General features: G+C 45.9%; 1 protein-coding gene across 5 annotated transcripts in view; it reads left to right on the forward strand.

Annotated features, from left to right (window-relative positions):
* arhgap12b (Rho GTPase activating protein 12b) overlaps positions 1–23,730 on the forward strand; it is a 69,687-nt gene that overhangs the window by 33,253 nt on the left and 12,704 nt on the right. The window lies entirely within an intron of this gene.

Raw genomic sequence — 23,730 nt, forward strand, 5'->3', positions numbered from 1 at the left:
ACCGATCAGCTGCAATCATTACTTTATTAATGTCTTAAGATAAATTATTCCAGACAATGAGGCAGTTTGTCAGCTAGCGTAAAAATAATACTTCACTTCTGTTTATACAGTTTATTAGATATAATATCTGTGTACTGTGACTTGTTCCACCAGTGTGGGAATATCTGAATTAAGCTATGACAAGTGACCTAACTCTAATGAACATCCTGATGTGTGAAAACAGCTGATGATTGACTTGGGAGAAGCAGTTCTTTGTATGAAAGGCTTTAACTAAAGCATGCTAGCTTGTTCCAGCATTTAGTAGCCACCCCTGACCTCTGGAATCCCTGAAGAGGATGACAAGAAATTTTTCTGCAGCATAGATCAATAAGATTATCCTAATCCTCTACTGTTTGTTTAAGTTTGCAAAATGAACACGCCATCAGCGTGTTATCAGCAAATGTGCAGATTTTAGTAATCTGTAAAAGCTGTCATCACTAAAAAAGTCCCAATTATCTAACAGGTTGATATCTCAGCTCTGATGGCAGCTGACTCGCAATATATTTGGCGTCTGTACTGTGAAGACAGTAACTCGATCTGTTTTTGTCCCAGTCCCTGCTTCAAGTGCTCATCTGTCTGCAGCAGGAACATTTTTTTGGATGCTGAGATGACAGTGAAGGACGGGAGTGCACCATTCCTTCTCTTCCAGGAGTCGGCTAGGATTTATTTCATCATTATTTATGTAACTGTTTCGGTGTTATCGGCGTGAAATGAATCAGTGGTTTTAGTTCAGCTGAGAAACGGTCTAATCACGCCTTCACTGCATGACACATCCTGCTGTTTTCTTCTCACCTGCTCAGGACTCATCAGGATTTGATTAATTTGAGCCAAGTGCCTGCAAATGCTGACAAACCAAGAATACAGATGTTAATATACATCAACATGTTTCCAGAACTCATCAATGAGGTCATTATGTACCTCCACTGCTGCATACAGTTTGTGATTTCTGAAACCTAATCTACTAAAACAGGGAGCACTGAGGGAGTGCTTTCTGCAGACTGACACGTTTTTCTTTATATGTTGAAGCCTTTGTGTGTAAAACGCTTCTTTTATAAAAAGTTGAAACGTGCGTGTGTGTGTGTGCGTGTGCGTATGAGCCCTTGCACGTGTATTAAAAGGATATGTGCACGTGCACACATTCTCCTCGTCTCTCACAACAACAAAGCCTCGTTCCATCTTTGATGTGTGGAGCCAATGTTCCAGCTTTGTTCTGCTGCAGAGTGGAAGTGACCTCTGGTTCAGGCTCCAGTCAGATTCATTAAAATAAAAACCAGGTGCTGACGCACATGAAGACCTGCGCAGTTAAACATACTCTTATTGGCAAAATGAAATGCAGTCTGAAACGGGCATGTTAATGATACATTCTGCTTGTGTTGGTTGCCATGTTGTATTGGCTGATTTAGTGGGCACAGTACCATCACATGCTGTCATAATGGGACTGGGGGTTGTTAGGGTTTGGGACAGAGCTTTTGTGCCAACCAAGGAAACGCCTTGACGTTTGATGTTCACGAGGAAAATATTTCCCCCCGCTTGCGCCTGAAGAACAAACCCCAGAGACATTAGCTCCGTCTAAAACCTTGTATGAAGTCTGTAGGGATGGGTATTGATAAGATTTTCACGATTCCGATTCCATTTTCGATTCTGTTTAACGATTCGATTCTTTATCGATTCTTATTTTTAAAAAAGGAGAACACTAAGGTCGATTAGCTTAGAACTTTGTTTTATATCTTCTCTTTGAACAAGATAGAAATTTAGGAGTAACATGGCCTTACAAACCCAACAGTGAGATCTTGAGAGATCCAGCCTACGGCTCTTCAATGGGGTGTCACAGGGTCCCCAGGAAAAAAAATTGTAAATGTAAAATAATAAAATAAATATTCTTCTGTAGCAATAACAAAGTATAACATAAATTATTCTGTAGCAATTACACAAGAATATCCAGTAATGTCCCTGCCTACAATTAAACACATTCACTTACCAAAGTGAAATCGGGGGCATCTGCTGTGGCAAATGGGTTCAAGCCTTTTACCACAAACTTAGTCACTGCTCGGTGACATTCATCTATCCTGGCCTGAAAGGAGACGCTACCAGTAGACTGCAGTGAGAACTGCCAGCATCTGAGCCAGACTCTGTCTGTCTCATCATGGTCACCTAAATGCACAGTAATAGCAGGTTTTGTAATAAGGCAGATCGCGCTAACATAATATGCACTGTTAGTTGATTATTTACCTGCCGCATTAACGGGAGAGGACGTGTAAACGTTACCGCTGCTGCTGGGTTGAGATTCACGAGTCCGGAGCGGATTTAAAAACACGATCGCGTGTTTTGTGAGCAAATGCTTTTGCATATTCGTAGTGTTTCCTCCCTTAAATGAAATATCTACTTTGCAAGTATTGCAAGTTGCCCTGTTGTCATCCGTTCTCGTAAAGTATAACCAAGCTTTTGAGCGTTTGAGCCGCTTAGGCACCGTGTTTCCTGCCAGGTAAGCGACGCTCTGCAACATGGTGACGTCATTTGGGGCGACTGGAATTGATAAGGGAATCGTTTGCCATTTTTGCAAACGATTTCAAGGAATTGAAACAGTGGGAACCGGTTCTCAACAAGAACCGGGTTTCGATACCCATCCCTAGAAGTCGGGTGATGTAAGGTTGACCATGGGAAAACTTTGAAAATCAAACTACACAGAGCTGAGCTGAATAAATCAAACCCCATAAACTGTCATGATACCCGTTCCAGCTTTTTAAGTCAAGATTGAATTTTATACTTACCAGTACCTGTTATTCAACTACCACCCGAACACAACTGTCAGCTAACAAGGTGCACCATCATGTAGTTACCTTTTTTCAGACACAAATTTTAAAACATTGTAATCAATCAGTGTTGTGGTCGAAGCCTGGCCTTATCAGGTAGCATCAGTGGCCGAACTCACAAATATGCCTGGGACTAAATGGGAGCAGATCCCTGCAGCCTGGTTCCAGCATTTCTTAAAAATCCTAAAATCATAAAAGTAAAGGCTGCTGTGGCAGTAGATTAATGCTATAACAGCCTGGTTTCTGTAATGAAATCCTTCAGCTCTCTGCTGACCTTGTTTTTCTGTCTAATGAGCTGTTACAGATTGAATATGTGTTTTTATGATGTAGTTTGTGCTTTAGTAAAGTGTGTTGTATCTACTGTAAAGCAATGTTGTACAATAAAAATAGATCTGTATTTCACTAGAAACAAACACGGCTCGTCAGAATGCCGCATTTGGATAGACTTCTCCAATAACAGCTCTGCTCTGTGTGTGATGAAAGCCGAGGTTTTCCTGCCTGCTATGCTCAGTATGAGACCATCAAGTGGAAGGATAATGGCTTTGTTTAAGCAGCTGGGTTAACACAGATCCTGTGCTGCTGCATTTGCGGAGTAATGCACTGGATCAAGTCAAGTTTTCTTTGAGTTAGCCCGGTCAATAAATAACAGAAAGGAAAGGCAACTATTTGGGGTCCTCCCGGATCAATGTGACACAGGTCTGTGTGGACGTGTATCTGAATGGTTTTTGTGACGTAACAGACTCGTCTGCTGAGAATTTTAATTATAAGGCACCAACTATGTGTGTGTCCCAGGTGGTGGACTTCCAAGAAGTATAAGAGTGTAATTGAGGTCTAATTGATAAAAGCTTTGTTTACCAAAATTAAGACTTAAAAAAAATTAGTACAACAAACCAATCAGTTCTCCTTTCTATGTTCTGTTAGCTGCAGCATTAGCAGTGCTGCAGTGTTTGTCGGCAGATAAAGTCCGGGCATGAAAAATAGTAATAACGTCAAAAAACAAACTCATGCCTCTTATGGATTATCTGAATGCTTGCAGGTTCCCATGGTAACCGTGGTCTTACCAATGTACGGCTCAACAGATTGCATATTCAAAACTTATTTTCATCCATTCGAAGCTGATCATAACCATCTTTCTTGCAGGTTGTGTGTTCTGCAGAAGTGTTTGTGGTGATTTAAGCAGGTTAGAAGCAACGCTGAACTATCAGGCTATCCCAGCTACCACAGGGCGAGAGGCGGGGCCAAGGAAACCTTTAAAGCTAAATCCAAAATGGTTCTTTTGTGCGTCATGGCCAAAATGGGAGTGGGGCCCCCTGGTGGGTCATGATGTTACCGCAGACATGAGCGAGACAGGCATCGGTGGGCAAGACACGAAAACAGGGCGTTGTTGGAATGCTACTACGCAAGTAACCCTGGCGGAAGGGGTTACATGAATAGGATGAAGGACCTATGGATTCTTCGATACCCAACATCCACAATGACGGCGAAACAACTAGTAGCTCAGTGTTCCAACATTCGAAAGAAGGGACTGCTCGCACAGCTAGAGATTGACGAGGTACAATATAAAAAATATTACGTGAAGTACCCTCAGAAGGTCTGCTAGATGATGATAATGCAGCACTACGGACGATACCTACAACCACGCTTACCGAGACTAACAAGCTGATCTATAATACGGCAGCAGTGATCAGTGAGATACTTGGCTATAAGTTGAACAGCCACAAGGGGCAGTACCCTCCATGGAGAAGGAGGCTAGAGGGCAAGATCAAAGTAGCACGGAGGGAGGTTAGCCAACTAACGGAGTTGCAGAAAGGTGCGACAAAGAAAGTGCATAAAAAGTACAGCAAGCTGTCCATACCTGAGGCCTTGGAAACTGCCAAGCAAAGACTCACAGCCTTGGCCAGCCGCTTGAGGAGGTACACCAGAGAGATAGAAGGCAGGAGAATAAACCAGCTGTTCTCCACAGAACCAGCAAAGGTGTACTCTCAGTGGCAAGGGAACAATAAGAGAACAGCACCACCAAGGCTGGAGACGGCACAATACTGGAAGAGCATATGGGAGAAGGACGCAACCCATAACTGCAATGCTCAGTGGCTAGTGGATCTGAGGGCAGACCACAGCGACCTCCCTGAACAGGGTCCAGTAACCATCACGGTGGCAGACATCCAAGCAAGGGTCTCTAGTATGAAGAGTTGGACAGCACCAGGGCCCGACATGGTTCACGCCTACTGGCTAAAGAAGCTGACTGCACTCCACGAGCGTCTGGCAGCAGAAATGAACCAGCTGCTAGTTGACGAGAGACACCCGGGTCAATACATGGGGCAAAGAAAGGGATTGGCAAGAATACCAGAGGCGTAAAACACCAGCTACTGGTAGACAGACCAGTCAGCCGAGACTACAAGACCAGGCTGACCAACCTGTGCACTGCCTGGATTGATTACAAGAAGGCCTATGACTCAATGCCCCACAGCTGGATACAAGATCAACAGGACCCTAAGAGCCTTCATCAGGAACTCAATGGCGAGCTGGATATATGCTCGCATTGGAGTTTGGGTCCTCTCTGGTGGGGAAGGAGCCTGAGTTGGTGCGTGAGGTTGAGAGGTACCGGCTAGATATAGTTGGGCTCACCTCTACGCATTGTCTGGGCTCTGGAACCAGTCTCCTGGAGAGGGGCTGGACTCTGTCTCAGTCTGGAGTTGCCCCTGGTGAGAGGCGGCGGGCTGGGGTGGGTATTCTTATATCCCCTCGGCTTGCTGCCGGTACGTTGGGGTTTTTCCCGGTGGACGAGAGGGTTTGTTCCCTGCGCCTTAGGGTCGGGGAACGGGTCCTGACTGTCATCTGCGCTTATGCGCCGAGTGGCAGTTCGGAGTACCCAGCCTTCTTAGAGTCCCTGGGGGGGGTGCTGGAAGGTGCTCCACCTGGAGACTCTGTTGTCCTGCTGGGAGACTTCAATGCTCACGTGGGTAACGACAGCGAGACCTGGAGGGGCGTGATTGGGAGGAACGGCCTCCCTGATCTGAACCCGAGCGGTGCTTTGTTATTGGACTTCTGTGCTAATCACAGTTTGGCCATAACGAACACCCTGTTCGAACATAAGAGTGTCCATAAGTGCACATGGCACCAGGATGCTCTAGGCCGTAGGTCGATGATCGATTTTGTAATCGTATCACCAGACCTGCGACCATATGTTCTGGACACTCGGGTGAAGAGAGGGGCTGAGCTGTCAACTGATCACCACCTGGTGGTGAGTTGGATCAGGTGGCGGGGGAGGACGCTGGACAGACCTGGTGCACCTAAACGCGTAGTGAGGGTGTGCTGGGAACGTCTAGCAGAGGCCCCAGTCCGCGAGATCTTCAACGCACACCTCCGGCAGAGCTTCAACAGCATTCCGAGGGAGACTGGGGACATTGAGTCCGAATGGACCATGTTCAGCGTCTCCATTGCCGAAGCTGCTGCATTGAGCTGCGGCCGCAAGGTGGTCGGTGCCTGCCGTGGTGGTAATCCCCGAACCAAATGGTGGACACCAGAGGTGAAGGGAGCCACCAGGCTGAAGAAGGAGGCCTATCGGGCTTGGTTAGCCTGTGGGACTCCGGAGGCAGCCGACAGGTATCGACAGGCCAAGCGGAATGCGGCTCGGGCAGTGGCTGAAGCAAAAACTCGGGTGTGGGAGGAGTTCGGAGAGGCCATGGAAAAAGACTTTCGGACTGCCTCGAAGAGATTCTGGCAAACCGTCAGGCGTCTCAGGAGGGGAAAGCGGTGCTCTACCTGCACTGTGTATAGTGCTGGCGGAGCGCTGTTGACGTCGACTGAGAAAATTGTCGGGCGGTGGAAGGAATACTTCGAGGACCTCCTTAATCCCACTGACACGTCTTCCGGGGAGGAAGCAGAGTCTGGGGATGAGGGGTGTGACCCACCAATTTCCGGGGGCGAGGTCACTGAGGCAGTTAAACAACTCCTTGGTGGCAGAGCCCCTGGTGTCGATGAGGTCCGCCCCGAGTTCCTGAAGGCTCTGGACGTTGTAGGGCTGTCTTGGTTGACACGTCTCTGCAATGTTGCGTGGAGATCAGGGGCAGTACCTGTGGACTGGCAGACCGGGGTGGTGGTCCCCATCTTCAAGAAGGGGGACCGGAGGGTGTGTTCCAACTACAGGGGGATCACACTCCTCAGCCTCCCCGGGAAAGTCTATGCCAGGGTGCTGGAGAGGAGGGTTCGTCCGCTAGTCGAACCTCGGATACAGGAGGAACAATGCGGTTTTCGTCCTGGTCGCGGAACACTGGACCAGCTCTTTGTCCTCTCGAGGATACTTGAGGGTGCATGGGAGTTTGCCCAACCAGTCTACATGTGTTTTGTGGACCTGGAGAAGGCATTCGACCGTGTCCCTCGGGGCGTCCTGTGGGAGGTGTTGCGCGAGTATGGGGTGTCTGGCCCATTGCTACGGGCCATTCAATCCCTATACAACCGTTGCAAGAGCTTGGTTCGCATTGCCGGCAATAAGTCGGACTCGTTCCCGGTGGGTGATGGGCTCCGCCAGGGCTGCCCTTTGTCTCCGGTTCTGTTCATAATTTTTATGGACAGGATTTCTAGGCGCAGCCAAGTGGCGGAGGGCTTTCGCTTTGGTGGCCTCAGAATCTCATCTCTGATTTTTGCGGATGATGTGGTTCTGTTGGCTTCATCGGGTGAGGGCCTCCAGCTCGCACTGGAGCGGTTCGCAGCCGAGTGTAACGCAGCGGGAATGAGGATCAGCACCTCCAAATCTGAGGCCATGGTTCTCAGCCGGAAAAGGGTGGAGTGCCCACTCCGGGTCGGGGATGAGTTCCTGCCCCAAGTGGAGGAGTTCAAGTATCTCGGGGTCTTGTTCGCGAGTGATGGGAGAAGGGAGCTGGAGATCGACAGACGGATTGGGGCTGCGGCTGCAGTAATGCGGACACTGCACCGGTCAGTCGTGGTGAAGAGGGAGCTGAGTGTAAAAGCGAAGCTCTCAATTTACCGGTCGATCTACGTCCCTACCCTCACCTATGGCCACGAGCTGTGGGTAGTGACCGAAAGAACGAGATCGCGGATACAAGCGGCGGAAATGAGCTTCCTCCGAAGGGTGGCTGGCCTCTCCCTTAGAGATAGGGTGAGAAGTTCGGCCATCCGGGAGGGGCTTAGAGTAGAGCAGCTGCTGCTCCACATCGAAAGGAGCCAGCTGAGGTGGTTCGGGCATCTGGCAAGGATGCCCCCTGGGCGCCTCCTGGGCGAGGTGTTCCAGGCATGTCCCACCGGGAGGAGGCCCCGGGGCAGACCCAGGACACGCTGGAGAGATTATATCTCTCGGCTGGCCTGGGAACGCCTTGGTATTCCCCCGGACAAGCTGGAGGAGGTGGCTGGGGAGAGGGAGGTCTGGACCTCTTTGCTTAGGCTGCTACCCCCGCGACCTGACGGATAAGCGGATGAAGATGGATGGATGGATGGATGGATGGAGTTTGGGTCCTAGTGGAAGGCTTGTCACATATCGCCCTTAACTTCAACAAGCAGCAGCAATTTTTACATAACAGGCTGTGTTGTTTATGTTTTTTTTTAATCAAATATTTCAAAGAAATACAATACCTTGTCTTGTATTTTGAGTAGAGTGAAGAATAAAACTGGGGGAGACCTGTGGGGTTTTCTGCTTTCTACGTGGGCCTCAGCACTCTTGACTTTTGGAGTGGCTGCTTTTAGTTGCAACAAGTGAAAAGAAGCTGCTTTGAGATTTGAAAAGCTAGAACTATCAAAACTTTGACAAATCTGCTTTAAAGCTTTGCTTAAATCAATCAACTTAATCAGCTGATTAGAATCGGTCCTTGTTAGTTTTCTGACTGTTCATCTTTCACCAAGATCTCTGCTGCACAAGTCCACACACCTTTTGACCTCTTCTCCATCCCACCCGACCAGCCATTCTGCACCCAGGGAAGGGAGTCGGTGTAATTAGCTTGAACCAATCACACTGAAGGCATTAGGGCAGGATTAGTCATTAACTGGGGGCTTAGCTGTCAGCTGTCAGCCACAGAGGAATGCTGCTAAGCCTCTGCTTCAGCCCCGTGCCACCAAGACATGGCAAGAAAACAAAAATTACGCCTGCGAAATAGTTCTTAAAATACAGTGGCGCTGTCTGCCGCTCTGCTCTGTTAATAGCCGTAGACACGGGTGGATGGATCAGACACCAGCTGTAAATATCTCCGTTGCATATGTAGCCCGGTGCTGCTCTTTTAATGTCCAACAGATGTTGGTGCAGTAATGCAGTCTGTGAGCCTGAATACAGGAGGACCTGAAAACAGGCACACTGTCTGTGTTAATTAAGCAAGTTTTCATAGTCTGAAGTGTCAGAATGTAATGTGTAATGTTTAGTGGTGTCACCACAGAACAGTCCCTCTGTTAGCTTTGGCTCTGCAGTCAGAGAAAACCTGATGGCAGCGAGTTTGAACACAGACACTCTTTGTACTATGAGGGCCACTTGAAATGAGAAATAAGAGTGAGATTTGCCAACGCCAGTTCCATTAAAGAAATTGAATTTTCCTTCAGCGCGTCATCGATACCCCAACCCCCAACCCCCATAACCCCACTGCAACTAAACAGAACAAATTGATGCTGTCAGGGTGCTGGCAGGTCGTTTGACTGGTGCAGCCTGAATTCATTTATCAGACCCCTTCCAGTTCTCTCTCAGGAGCGTACGCAAAATCCATCACATCCTGTTCTTCCTTTTTTATTGGACGGCTGTGTGGGTAACAGATTGCAGCACGGCTCTGTCGTCCTTTCCCACAAGTCTGGCTGCGTGTCTCACACTTTGATCGGAGAGCACACACGCTGGCTCGCAGCTTTTAGTGAAAGTTTGACTCCAAGTTTGGCAGAAAATGAAAAGCAAAAGGAGTTGAACAGTAGGGGGGGTATGACCCAGACTGGACACATTCCTGGGGGGTCTGGGAGTCTGTCCTCCTGTGCAGATCGGTGGCCTTTAACTTCCCCCAGCATGGGCATTCAGATTCTTTGTTGCAATCTGTTACTCTGTTAGACAATCCTTTGCACTGAGTATTTCTTAGAGAAAAGGCATAGTTATACCAGCACTTTAAACAGTGAAACTTTGCAGTGAATTAAACCCACAGAAGTTTGTTAATTTAAAACAATATTAAATGACTCTAACTTTATTAGCCAATGGAGCGCCAGGGGTGTCCATAACCACCATAAACTAACCTCTGGGCATCCAAAAGAACCAGTGAGAACATGTTAGGTGGTTACATACATGCTGATGCGTAAAGATGGAGTGGAGCGAAAACTGAAGTGCTGATGTATGCTGTGACTAGTCCAACCTGCTAATAACATTATGGTTGTCTTTCAGCTACAGGAGAAGTTAATATGCCTAGGTCCAGATCTTCGAATTCATCCACTCTGTTGCATCAGCTCATTTGTATAGCACTGTGCATGATAACAGTAGCAACTTTGCTCCACTCTAGAAAAAATTCCAGCAAAATTCATTATGTTGCATGCACTGCTGTGGAATTGATTGCTACAGGCAGATATGTTTCTCTGTCGTAACTGGTTAATGAAATATGAATAATCTATTCAATGGAAGTCTGTTGGAGTCAAGACGTAAGACTGGAGTGTAATAGGTCCACAGATCTGTCAAGTATGCACTTAATCATTTACGCTTGTGAGTATAGAGACTGCACGGAGCTTCTAGAAAAGGGGTGTCGAACTCCAGGCCTCGAGGGCGGGTGTCCTGCAGGTTTTAGATGTGTCCTTGATCCAACACAACTGATTCCAATGGCTAAACTGCCCCCTCAACATGTCTTGAAGTTCTCCAGAGGGCTGGTAATGAACTAATCATTTGAAACAGGTGTGTTGACCCAGGGTGAGATCTAAAACCTGCAGGACACCCGCCCTCGAGGCCTGGAGTTTGACACCCCTGTTCTAGAAGAACCACACCGTTTGCAGTGAGGCACTGACCACTGAGACTGAGCACAGCCAGGTGAAGCAAAGGTACATGTGGTACCCACCTGAAACGGCTTGTTACACAAATCACATCATACACTGACAGTAGCAGCACATGCAACAAACATGTTTCTGATCCGTCTCTCCTGCTAGTGTGAGCAGCTGCATGCACTGACCTGGTGATATTTGACATACACATACACACACATTCTTAAATAGTCTGGGAATGTCTCCATGTGCTTTAAAGAAAAGATCAAAACTAAAAAAAGTTTCTCTCTGCGTCTGTGTTCGCATTCACACTTTGATTCGTGTTGAGGCCCAAATAGAATCCGACCCCTGTGATCTGATGTTTACCTGTAAAGTAACCAGGTCCTTGGGTCCTTTACAAATGAAGCTTTTGATTGGCTCATTCTAGTTATTCTCAGTTGCGTTGTTGCAGATAGGCAGAGCACAGTGCCGCACACTCATTCTTGGCTCTACGACAGTCTCCCCTTTATGCACAGGAGACTGAACATGGCTGCAGGCTTCCCCTGTCCTCAAAATCCACCCCTCACTCAATTAATATTTCAAGAAGGAAACCTGATTGGAGAGGCAGTGTGTGGCAGTGAAACTCCCTCTGTTCTTTGCAGAGATGTTGTTTGAACAAAAAAAAAAAGAAGAAGCCTTAAATCATGTAAAACAGATGATTTTGGAACAAAAACTCAAAAATTCATTTGTCCACTGCAGCTTGTTTTAGCACTTGGAGCCTTCTTTTGTCTGCTGTATCCAGGCAGCAACAGTTTGTGTCTATTAGACTTGTTATTCTCCAACAAGCTATCTGGAGGTTTATCACAACAAACTGACATTTTAGCTGAGCCTTATCAGCTCCACACCGAAAGGTTAATTGTTCGCATCTCTATCAGCGCATGAGCCTCACCGAACCTTCTGATCCGTGAAATGAAAGGAGCTGTCGTCATGCCGACCGCTGAAAAGATGCTGACTCGATTTTAATCTCTTGGTTTTTGCTTTTTTTTTCTTTTTGTTTGTTTTTTTGTGCCTAACCCTGGTTGTCAAGTGCTGACCTGTCTACCTGTGCAGGTTGCATATATATGTTTCATTAACATTTTTTTCCCTGCACAAACTATTTAGACGTTTTTTTCTTTTTTTTCTTTTTCTTAAACTGGTTGCTAAGGGAGGTGAGGAGTGGTGCGCGTGTGTGCATGCGTCTTTTCTCATGTTCATGGAAAATAGACAGGGAGGGCTTTGCCAGAAATATTATGATGAGAGAGTGGGCGAATGTGTTCGGAGCGATGACTAGCAACGCGGAAATGTAGGTTAATCTGATCATATGGATGTGGCCATCGTCATCAGCATCATATCTCCTGGAGCAGAGGGAGAGAAAGTATGATGAATGTGAGAAGGAGGGGTAGCAGTAGGGCGTTGGCTGACTGAAAGGTGGCACAGGATAAAGAGGGAAAGAATGGCCAAAGAGGTTTTGGTGCATGATTATCAAAAGATGCAGCAGATGAAAGGGTTGTTTGGTGTGTGTGTGTGTGTGTGTGTCTGCAGAGAAACGTGGCTTGAGAGGGGAAACAGAAGCGAGAGAGGAAGGCGGCGGTGGGAAGAGGTCAGCAGAGAAAGATGAGAGAGCTGAGGACAAAAGAACAGAGGGAATGGGAGCAGATTGAGGCAGCGTTTCAGCGATGCTGCATGCTCTCCCCTGCCCTCCCTCTCTCCAACCCTCATGACCTAGCTTCAAACGGTTCTCGTGGTGACCACCTTATTGGCTGGATGTCTCCGTGGTCTCAGTCACCATGCCGTCTATTCTCACCACCACACCGCACTTCCTTTAACCTGCTTTCATCTAATTCAATTACTCAGTCGCATTATGTAAGGTGGTTACCGGGGGAATAGAGCCACGCTCAGAGGTGAGATTGACCCGTGTGCTGTCGGTGATGAGAGGGAGGAATACAGAATTATTATTTTAACAACAGTTATTACAGAGAGTGGAGCTTGTTGTTGAATCTCTCTGCTGCCTTTAATTTTCAATGCAGACCTCCTAAGATTGACTTTGTGGGAAAGAATATTTGCCTACCAGCAAATAAATAACATCACATTTACCAGTAAGGAGTTATGTGCTGGTGTTCACTATTAGTGATCAGACCCAAAACACTGCACAGTAGGTCTGTATTATCCAGGCTCTGGCCTGCAGTACAGGTGGAGCCGTGTTAAGGAAGTTTGAACTTCTGTTTCATGCTGTGTGCTTTCATCTTTGCGGAACTACTTCCCTTTCTTTTCATTTGCAAAACCAAGTGCAACAGCATGGATGTCTTAAGGGGCTGTGTCATTTCAGACCCACAATTTAAAGACATTTAAAAGACATAAAAGACATTTTGTTTCTGTTCATTTTTAAATATCTGTGTCTATTCAGAAACGTAGATTCTGTGTCACAAAGGAGGGAAGTGAGATCTGTAAACATTATGTAATGTGTTCGGCTTTTTTAGTCTGTCAGGATCCTGACAGCAGTAGCAGCATCCTGAATCGGTGATTGAAATGAGAAAATGCAGTGTTTGATCTGCCTTTGTGTGCTGTTTGGACTGCAAACTGCTGCACAGCTACCATTGATGGAGATGCTGCAGAGTGGGTTGCCATGTGCTAGAAACCCCTCCCCCTCACGGTACTCTCCTCATGGCCAGATATTTGTGATGGAAACTCTCCCCCCTCCCACCCCTGTGCCTACTGTCGTAACCCAAGGGAGACACCTACTGGACCTGCAGTTTAACTGCAGCCTGTGCTTCCCTGCTGCCCTCACCCTGACCTGTACTTCTTTACACAGAGAATTATTTATGGTTTAATTTACAGCGCACTGCTGGGTGCAGTCCTTCTCCAGCGATTGTACAAGCTCTGTGGGACAGGAGGCTGACTGAAGGGAGGCGATTTATAGTGTGCTTTTCTCAATATGGCGATAAATACAAGGGCGATAGCAAACTGCAACAGAGCCTAAGCTCATCGGGATCTATTAGTAAACCTCTCTCTAATCAGTTGTTTTGTTTTCTGCTGTGCACGTCCGTTCCCAGCTTCCTTCAATTTCTCCATTAGACCTCTGAGTTGAATTAACGACATGAAACCACACGGGCCTACACACTCAGCCTGCGTAATGCATTCTTAATGCAGTTTGTGGAGATCCTATACTGTACTGGCCTGTAGTCTGAAACTCATTTATCACGGCTCTGCCAACAGACAGGCTGCTCTGCTGTGAAGAAGACTGTTCTGTATTCAACAGCACCTCTCTCCCTCTCTCCTCATCACCTGCTCTCTTTCTCTCGCTCCCTCCACCCATCCCCTAGATCCTCTCTATTTTTAATTACCTGTCAGAGACCCTGGGTCCTGATCCCTCCTTCCCCGCTCTCTGCCACATCTCATTCACTTCAGCCAGGAATCTGCCTGTTGAGAATACAGCGATTTACAGTGAGGGTACTGGGAGTATACTGTGGGAGGACGTCATGCTGAAGTTGCCTGCTGTATTTTACTGTGTAATACCACAGGGAAGATTTTAGCAGGTGTGCCTGTATTTTCTGGTACTGTTGAAAAAGAGTGTTTTAAAAAGTGTGTTATTTAATTGAGTGAATTATTTAAATTAATGTGTCATACGTTTTGGTTAAATAATGCTTATTATCTTTAAAATTGGCACATTATCATCAAAATAATCATCATCATCATAAGCACAATCGTATCTTACTTACCTTACAGGTAAGGAAGTGCCTTATACTTGCAGTCTTCCTGTTGACCAGCAGGGGAAGCCTCCCGGTTGTTATTGATCGTTGTGTTTTGTCAAGTTTCCCTCCCCTCACCCCCAGATGGACGCCCGTCCCTGAACTGGTTCTGCTGAAGTTTTCTCCTTAATCAAAGATAGTTTTTCCTTCCTACTGTCACCAAGTGCTTGTACACAGAGGTTCGTCCGATTAGGTCTTTACCTTACAATATAACGCAGCGACTGTTGTGATTTAGCATTAAATAAATATAATTAGTTGAAATAAAGTGTTTGCAAAAAGAGGTGACTGTCAACTAAAGCTTGCACTTTTTAAGTTAATGAGGAAATTGCCCCACTTCTCACTTGATTTATGACCTAATTTACCATTTTACTGATTACTTTTTGGTGTTCATTGATAGTTTCAAGTCATATTTAATATAGCATTAATAGCCTACCTTGGGTAATTGCTATCAGAGGAGGTGCAGTCATTACATCCACTCCTTATTTGACCCTGGTATCTCTCTTATTGTGATTTGGTCCCTGCAGCTCTTATGAGATATGACAATACTGGGAATAATTTTCTGCACATGCATCATGACATGTGACCCCTTTCACATGATACACATAGATAACTGATGCCATGTGTGTGTGCTTTAAATTTAGTCGGCTGCAGCTTGTCATACCTGAAGATTAACTATGGCTTTTCCTGCTGTAGTGTAACATTCTCAGATGTATTTTTCAACTGTTTCTCAAGTACATTAAATACGGCACCTAAAACATGTTAAAAGATTACCGGTGTAATTTTTAACACTCTGTCGTGTGCCAGGTATCATCTAGAAACAATACAAAGTGAAATCGGTGATCAAAACTAAGTGTTGTAATGGTGAAAGAGCTTCAGCATGTTGCCACATGGAATTGCAAAAATCTTTAGAGAATTGTTGCCGTTGGTGTTAAATATGGAACGCCAGGACTGCCATAATGAATTAATTAAATACACCATTAAATAATTAATTAAATGTGGCAATAATTAATTAAAATTGGAATTAATTAATTAAATAAATAGTTATGACACATGTAATTAATTAATTATTGACACATTTAATTAATTATTTATGTATTTCACATTTTAATTAATTATTGACACATTTAATTAATTATTGACACATTTAATTAATTATTTAATGATATATTTATTTATTTCATTTTGGCAGTCCTGACGCCTGGCTCTCGTCATGAAATAATTTTATCTGTCAGCCTCACCCATCAAACTCAGGGGGCGGGGTTAACGCTGCCCATGCAGCTTCTCTAACATTTGATTGGTTGCCGTGCAAAGTAAGTCAAAACAGGTCGATCCTAGAAAATCGATTGCTTGTGTAGACTTGGGGCAGCCAGTTATCCCAGAATGCAGATCAAATCACAGGCAGCAATGGTGGTGGTGTAGTTTTAAAATACCCCGTTTTTCTGTCACCAGCTACACTTTTAACAGTGTTTTAGCCGCGAATGTCGCGACGTATGTCTGGTCAGGTTGTCAACATAGAACATGTTTGCAAAAGTGCTCAGATGTTTTCAGAGATTTCACTAGCTCTGCTAACAGTTAGCATGCAGAGTGCACCGAGGGGGTTACGTTAACCGGTTTGTTTACATATTCCACTCTCCGTGTTCCACATGTTGCATTCGCAGATTCTCATTTTCACCGAACGATCGTCTCTTTCCGCCTGGTCTTGTGTCTCTGTGCTTCTGTAACATAAAGAACGAGCTGACATTTTTCTCACGAAACCAGCGATCAGCTCAGCAGACCCTCAGTTTACCTGCATGCATCCTCCTCCTCATCTGTCAGCTGTTTAACACCTGCTGCTAATTCAAGAAACACGCCTAGTTACCTGGTGATAGTCACAGTTTAACTGGGCAGCCGGTGCTCGATATAAAGCAATGTCAGCGCATTTTTCTGCACAAGATAAGTAAATATAGTGTTTTCCCCGAGCGCAGAGCTGCTGGAGCTCGTTTCCTTACAGAGCACTTGTGGTGGGGCGTGGTCTGCGGGGCCGTGCGGACGCACCTGCACGGCATCCGCAATCACGCCCGCCGTGTTAAAACACGGGGACTCAGGGGGTGGTGTGGTGTGACGTGAATCAAATAAAGTTGGCTCTGAACGTCGCTCCGTGGTCCCGCCGTGCCTTATTCATGCCACATTGGTGCCGAAACCCAGGAGGCGGCATGGCGGGTACCTACCAGAGCCAGGAAAGGAAAGAGCTGGCCGAGAGGGTGGCCGAAATAGCGGCCACCCAGCGGAAGCAGGCGGCGGAGGTGCGTCGCCAACAGGAAGAGCTGCGGAAGGAGAGCGAACGCCACCTGGGGAAGATGGCAGAGCTGGCAGCGCTGCTCTGGGCCTGGGCGCCACCCCCACAAGTGTGTCCCGAGGACAGTGAAGCGGTGGAGGAGCCGTGTGGGTCACCTCGGCAGCCGGAGGTGGTGGACGAGCCACGCGGGGGTCCGAGCCTGCCGGGTGAAGGGCTGCTCCTGCCGGGAGCGGTGGAGGAGCCGCTCCAATCGGAGGCCGAGGACGAGGCGGGCGAGGGTCTACACCTGCCGGAGGCAGAGGAGTCGCTCCACCCAGAGGTGGGCGAGGGGCTGTGCCTGCTGGGGGCGGAGGCGCAGTGCGGGGAGCCGCTCCAAACGGGAGTGGCGGAGGCGGTGGCGGAGCAGCTGTGCGGGGAGACGGAGGTCCCTGCTCCAGGGCAGCCTGTGCAGCCGGAGTTGGAGGCAGAGGAGCGGGACAGCCCCGCTAGGCCGGGGATCGGCGGGCTGGCTAGTCCAGCCTCGCTGCCACCAGTCAATTCTGCACGCCTGACGTCTGCCCAGCCGCCTGTGTGCAGGAGCGCACGGCCATGCCTGTGGGGCCGTGTCCGCTTGCTACGCGGCCGACCTCCGGACCAGCTTCGCCGTTGCCGCTGGATGCGCGGGCGGCCACCAGAACGGACGCGTCCCCGTCGCTTGGTCAGGGGCTGGGGCGCCGATGTGTAGGGGCCGAGTCTCGCCCCAGTTCGCGGGGGGGGAGTAGGTTCGGCCAGATTGCTCCCCGGCCTCAATCGGGCGATGGGGGTATGTGGTGGGGCGTGGTCTGCGGGGCCGTGCGGACGCACCTGCACGGCATCCGCAATCACGCCCGCCGTGTTAAAACACGGACTCAGGGGTTGGTGGTGGTGTGGTGTGACGTGAATCAAATAAAGTTGGCTCTGAACGTCGCTCCGTGGTCCCGCCGTGCCTTATTCATGCCACAGCACTTTATAGGCGAACAGCTTTATCAGCGGCTGATGTCCAATCACCAGCACACAGCTTTCAAACCTCAGCTGAGTTTTAGCTCTCAGTGGTTAAACGCTGGACTTCATTCACTCAGGTTCTGTCTGTCGGGTCACGTTTACTTCGCTGTTTTATTTACAACTGAGCAAATCGGTTTGGCTGAGGTTAAAGTTACGTTTCATAACTGCATAGTTTCACAGACGTTTAATGGTTCACTGGCACATGTGTTAGACTGAACTATCATCTAAATATCATCTGTTTTTTAATAGTTATTCAACTGTATTCTAAGCACCAGCTGTCTGTTAGAATGTGATTTTTTTTTTTTCTCTCTCTCTGTTGGCAGAGGTATAAAAATGCGCAGGAAAATCTGACGTGCATGGCAAACTTCACCGACGATATTTAGGGAGGAATAAACACACATCAAACAAATGAACCATTTGTCTGTCTCCATAATTGAGAGAATTTTCTCTTCTTATGTCAACACTCTCTCTCTTTTTTTTTTCTTTTTTTTTTCTTTTTCGGTCATGTTATGTTTACCTGTCAAAGGCTTGTTACAAACTATGAAACACATTGTGCAGACTTCTGGATGTTAGAAGAAAACTAATACTGCTCATGAATGAGACTAAAGGCAGGAAGGTGTCCTTTAAAACTAAACATGTTAATAGGACCTCCCTGTTTATATCATAGTTTATGATATAGCACGTGTATTTAAGGAAATAAAACATCGATAAATATAACCTCAGTAAAAGAAGTCAGCGGGGGTTACTACAGCTGTGTACCGGGGCCTGCGCTTTGTCGGTGGGATTGCTTGCGAGGCGAGCGGGTCTATCCCACGCTTTGCCGTGAGACTGGGCAGACATCTCCGAAATCATCGAAACACTTTTGCAAAGAGGCTGTATCTTGACAAACCGACCAGACACATGAAGATTAAACCACTACATTCTCGGCTAAAAAAATATTAAAACGGTATTTGGTGACACACAAACAGGGTTTTTCAAAGTTCAGTTCTGTTAGTTTCAATATGCCGGTTGTTGTGTGCTAGAAACAATGGCCACCAGGCCAAAGCAATGGTTTTGACTCGATCAGCGTTAACCCCGCCCCCTGAGTTTGATGGGTGAGGCTGACAGATAAAATTATTTCATGATGAGAGCCAGGCGTCAGGACTGCCAAAATGAAATAAATAAATATATCATTAAATAATTAATTAAATGTGTCAATAATTAATGAAATGTGTCAATAATTAATTAAAATGTGAAATACATAAATAATTAATTAAATGTGTCAATAATTAATTACTTAAATGTGTCAATAATTAATTAAAATGTGAAATACATAAATAATTAATTAAATGTGTCAATAATTAATTAATTACATGTGTCATAACTATTTATTTAATTAATTAATTCCAATTTTAATTAATTATTGCCACATTTAATTAATTATTTAATGGTGTATTTAATTAATTCATTATGGCAGTCCTGGCGTTCCATAGTTAAAACTTAAATAACACCTTCCTCTTCTCCTAATCACTTTTATTGCCTGTCAAACCTCCTTTAAATATACTTTGCCTAATCTGTCATATGGCACTCATTTGTCCCGGTGAAAGAAGAGTCCACAGGAGTAGTGATCGGGGGTGTTATCTCTCATCAGCACACTCAGGTCTCTACACTGTGGTAAAAATAGAGTCTGGCCTTTGGTGAAGCAGTTTTGTCGGCCGCTGGTCTGAGCGAAACCCACAGAAAGTCATTCTTTGTAGGGGAAGCTCACACTATTTCAGCAGTTTCCTGTTGTGTCAGTTGCGTTTGTGTACACTGCCGCGCTCTGTGTGTGTGTGTTTGACAAGTGCAAAGGGGAACAGAATCCTTCCACCTCACACACACACACAAAGTGAGGTCTCAGATTTCCTGTTACCTTCAGCTGGAACATTACAAGTCAGAAGGACTGAGTGAAAGCGGTGTATTTCTTTGCGTCTGTGTTGGTGAGGGGTGCTTTGAAACCACAGCGCGTGCCCCGTTGCACTTGATGGCCGCCGTGCATCACCATGCGACGTGCATTCAGTGTGTTCAGAGGCTACAGGAGAGCCGGGGAGGATGACGACGACGTCTTTGTGTGCAGCTCTGGACACAAGGTGACACAAATGAGACTGCTAGATATTTTCACCATGTCAGCTTGCTTAGATCTCTGCCCTCTGCATTAATATAGCACAGTGCCTCTGCGTTGCCAGCACAGATGGATTTTGATGTCCCATAACAATTAGTTCCTCTGTGCTCTTCCTCAAACTGTTCATTTATAGTTTGAGACCTTTCCATCAGCACTGGCAGCAAGCAGCAGCTTTGTTCTCCTGAAACTGTTGCATTGGATTCCAGGTATTATTAATAACAGCATAGTGAAAGTTTGCCAGTCTGAATTTAGGGAACAGATGGTGACTGCCAGTGATGTTTCTCTTCATGTCAAGTTTAATTTTGAAGTAAAAAAAAAAAAGTTCCTCTGTTGTCTCCTGCAATACCAGATATGTGTTGTGTTTTAGTGTATGGTGTACATTGCATGAAGCTTTTCTTTCTCATACAGAACAGCCTCTCTTCATGTTGCTATTTTCATTTCTGTCTAGTTTCGAGGGAGTTGCCACTTTTTTCCCTCTTTCGAGTTTAGATGTCATACAGATTAGCAACAAAAAAGGAAAAGCTAGACTTTGAACCCCTGCATGGGGTCGCTGTAGCTCAGGAGGTAGAGCAAGTCAGAAGTCAGAGCACTAATCAAAAGGTTGGTAGTTTGAACCCTGGCTGCTCCAGTCTGCAGCCAAATATCCTTGGGCAAGATGCTAACCCCATGCTTTCTGATGCATCCAGCTTGCAGTGCAGCTGTTAAATGAGGCAAAGTGCTAAAGTGCTTTAAGTGTCCAGTCCATTTACCATTTGTAGTAAGGAGGGAATCTGCTGGTGATATCTCAGTTCTGTGTGTACACTAGAAATGGTCCTGAGTCGTTACCTGTATGCTGCGATGAAACATATCTATCTTGATGGTAGTGGTCTCTTCCTGGAAAGCAGTGGATCATCATTTGTAATGAGCTTTCACTGAATGGCTTGATGAGGATGAAAGAGCTGTGAATCATGGTGTTAGAGGCTGTATTTTTTGTTTTTGTTTTTCCTGTTTTGTTTTTAACCAGCAAAGCTAGTTTTGTTTTCATCCTGTGATTTAGTCTGTGCGTGTGTGTGCACCATCATGGTACCTTCTCTGGAAGCAAATAATATATAAAGTTTGATGTACTGGAAACCTTAAGGTGTGCGCTTGATTTCACACAGAAAGTGAGCGTTCATGTGACAAAACATCTACATGTCATTGGGAATTACGACACAGAATTTGGTGAAGGTTATAGTGAGTTTATCACTATAGCTTTGTGGTTACGTTGTCATGCTAACACGCAGTGACTGTGATCTGCATTTGCTCACTGCCTTAAGTTTGAGTGTACAGTAGTCATTAGTCGGGTGTTTGGTAATAAACTCTGTTGGTTGTGCTCTTCTTGTTACTCATTATGTTCCACATTAACAGCACTGAGGGGAGCACTACTCAGCCTGTGGAAACACAAAGGGAGCTTCGTCCAGTCTTTGGTAATAACACTAATAACAACAACGAAGAGCTGAGCGTCCTTTTAAACGTTACATGTTAGGGTGGTGCAAAATGACCAGTGCAGCTAAAGAAGACAAACACTCTATGCAGGCAGCAGAATATGATATAAAATGATTGTAGCATGTGTGGTCAGCAGTTGAACTGTGTTCCTTTACCCAGTAATAAAGCGTGTGCACACTCCACTCAGACTACAATCATTTTGAAATGACTCTGAATGCAGAAACCAAAAAAAATGTTTTGGTTTCCCTTCTGTCAAAACAGACATTAAAGCATATAAATTACTTCTCCACCAGATGCATTCAGGTTTGTTTGGGCTGAGTGGAATCTAAATGGATTTGACCCCAGCCGTGCTCTCCACAGCCGCGAGACTCCATCATTGCTGTATTACTTCCTTTAAAAAAAAAAGAGCAGTTAAAGTTGCAGCACACTGGATCCATTCTGGTGGCGACGGACGAGTCTGAACTCGAGTTCAGCCAAACTGTCATGTCTCTTCGCTTTGCCTCGTTCAGCTGCTCGCTCTGTGTTGGACTTGAAACTGAGAAGCAGCGGGTAAAACTAACTGAAGCCAGCAGGGTGCCACGAGGCCTTTGCTCCGGTCCAGCACGTGTGCAGGATATTAAATAATAATTCATGTGAAAAATATTCCTGTTATTCCAAAACCGGCAGGAAGTTCCATCTGCATCCTGAAAGATGCCCAAAAGCTTGTAACTGAAGTGTGTTTCCACCCCTACATTCCTCACCTGTAACAAACAGAGGCAGTGCTGGCACAGCGTTCTGTATCTAATGCTTTCCTGCTCGCTAGAGACACCCAAAGCTGGCACCGGTCAGACTCAGCTCAGCTCCAAAAGCCCCCAATTTTTTTTTTTCAGAGCATACAGAACGTTAAACGCTCTGAGCCGTAGCCATGGTAACTTAGCTTTTTCCCTTTTGTGGAGTGACCTTCGGATGCTGCCAAGTTTTAAAAGACCATCTCAAAAACTGTCTTTGATGTTTATCTGCTCTGACACTGCAGGGCCAGGTCCAAATCCAGGAAAATATATTCAGACGGCATCTCTTAGATTGTGTAAAAGTAAAGATCTAAATGGAAGACAAACTGTTTAGTTAATAGAAACCTTTTTATCTCTATACCGCATCGGCACTTTATACCAGCCATTTGCACAAAAGACACACGTAACTTATCTCTTCTACTTCCTCTTGCCTTTGCTGTGCAACGTGCTTTTTTTTTTTTCTCTAACGCTTGTTTCCCCAAATTTTTCAATCTTTCTAACCTGCTGTTGCACAATTTGAAGCAATATTTATGGTTGCTAAGGAGATGTTTAGCTGTTAGGTCGCCGTGCCGTGACAGTGCTGTCTGTTATGGCAAAAAGCCACATTTAAAGTGACAGCTCTTCACAAGCCTGCACAGAGTCTTGTGAAAACTTTCTGTTTAAAATTCTGTATTTTCCTCTGACCTGTAGAGCTCTTTTTGTGTGCTAGGGGGAAATTTGCTGTATGTCTGCCTTCTCTTGATGAAGTAAATTGTGCTCAAAGCACCAAAAATCCATATTTCTTTCCAGGAATTAAGACCCAGTTACTCAGAAAAATCTGCAGTCCTTTTAGTGAACAGTTGAAACTACACCTGTACCTCTGGCAGTGCTAATGCCAGTGTGACAGCATGGTATCATTAGCTTTAGGTTAAGATTTAGGCTTGTATGATAATAAATAACTGTGTGAACAGGAGTAGAAACAGTTCCAATACATTCAAGGAGCCTTGCTGCAGAAGTTGTCTGAAAAACTGGGCAGCTCATACCAAAACAATCTACATATTGTTTAATATAACTATTAAACAGCCTCATGCATGAACCGTGAAGTAAAATCTCTGAAATTCACCATTTCATTTCTTTTGCATTTCATATCTTTTATCCCACATGGGTATTTCTTGCATTAAAATACCAGCAGACATTTGTCCTCAGAGCATTTGCCTCTGATTTGACAGATAAATGATTACATAACTCTGAGTGCATGTGGTTCAAGTCTCACTGATATGGTGCGATTTCAACCTCTGTGACTGCAAGCCACATGTGCCGCCTCCATCCTGCCGTGCAGACTGCCAGACTTGCTCAAAGCCTTTGTCTGCCTCCTCACTCACTCACTTTCCTTCTTCTAAATGGAGAAATTAGATTATTGTGCAACAGTTATATTTCTTTGCAGCTAAATTCCATGTTTATGTTTGTAATGCTAACTGTGCTGCAGCAAACAGCTCAGCTGATCACGTTCTACCGTTGGGTCCACGCTGTGACAGCTGCTGCT

The sequence above is a fragment of the Mchenga conophoros genome, linkage group LG9 (assembly GCF_057382185.1).
Source record: "Mchenga conophoros isolate Kocher_MC1m ecotype Shallow Benthic linkage group LG9, M_conophoros_male_GT1.1, whole genome shotgun sequence".
Taxonomy (NCBI): Eukaryota; Metazoa; Chordata; class Actinopteri; order Cichliformes; family Cichlidae; genus Mchenga; species Mchenga conophoros.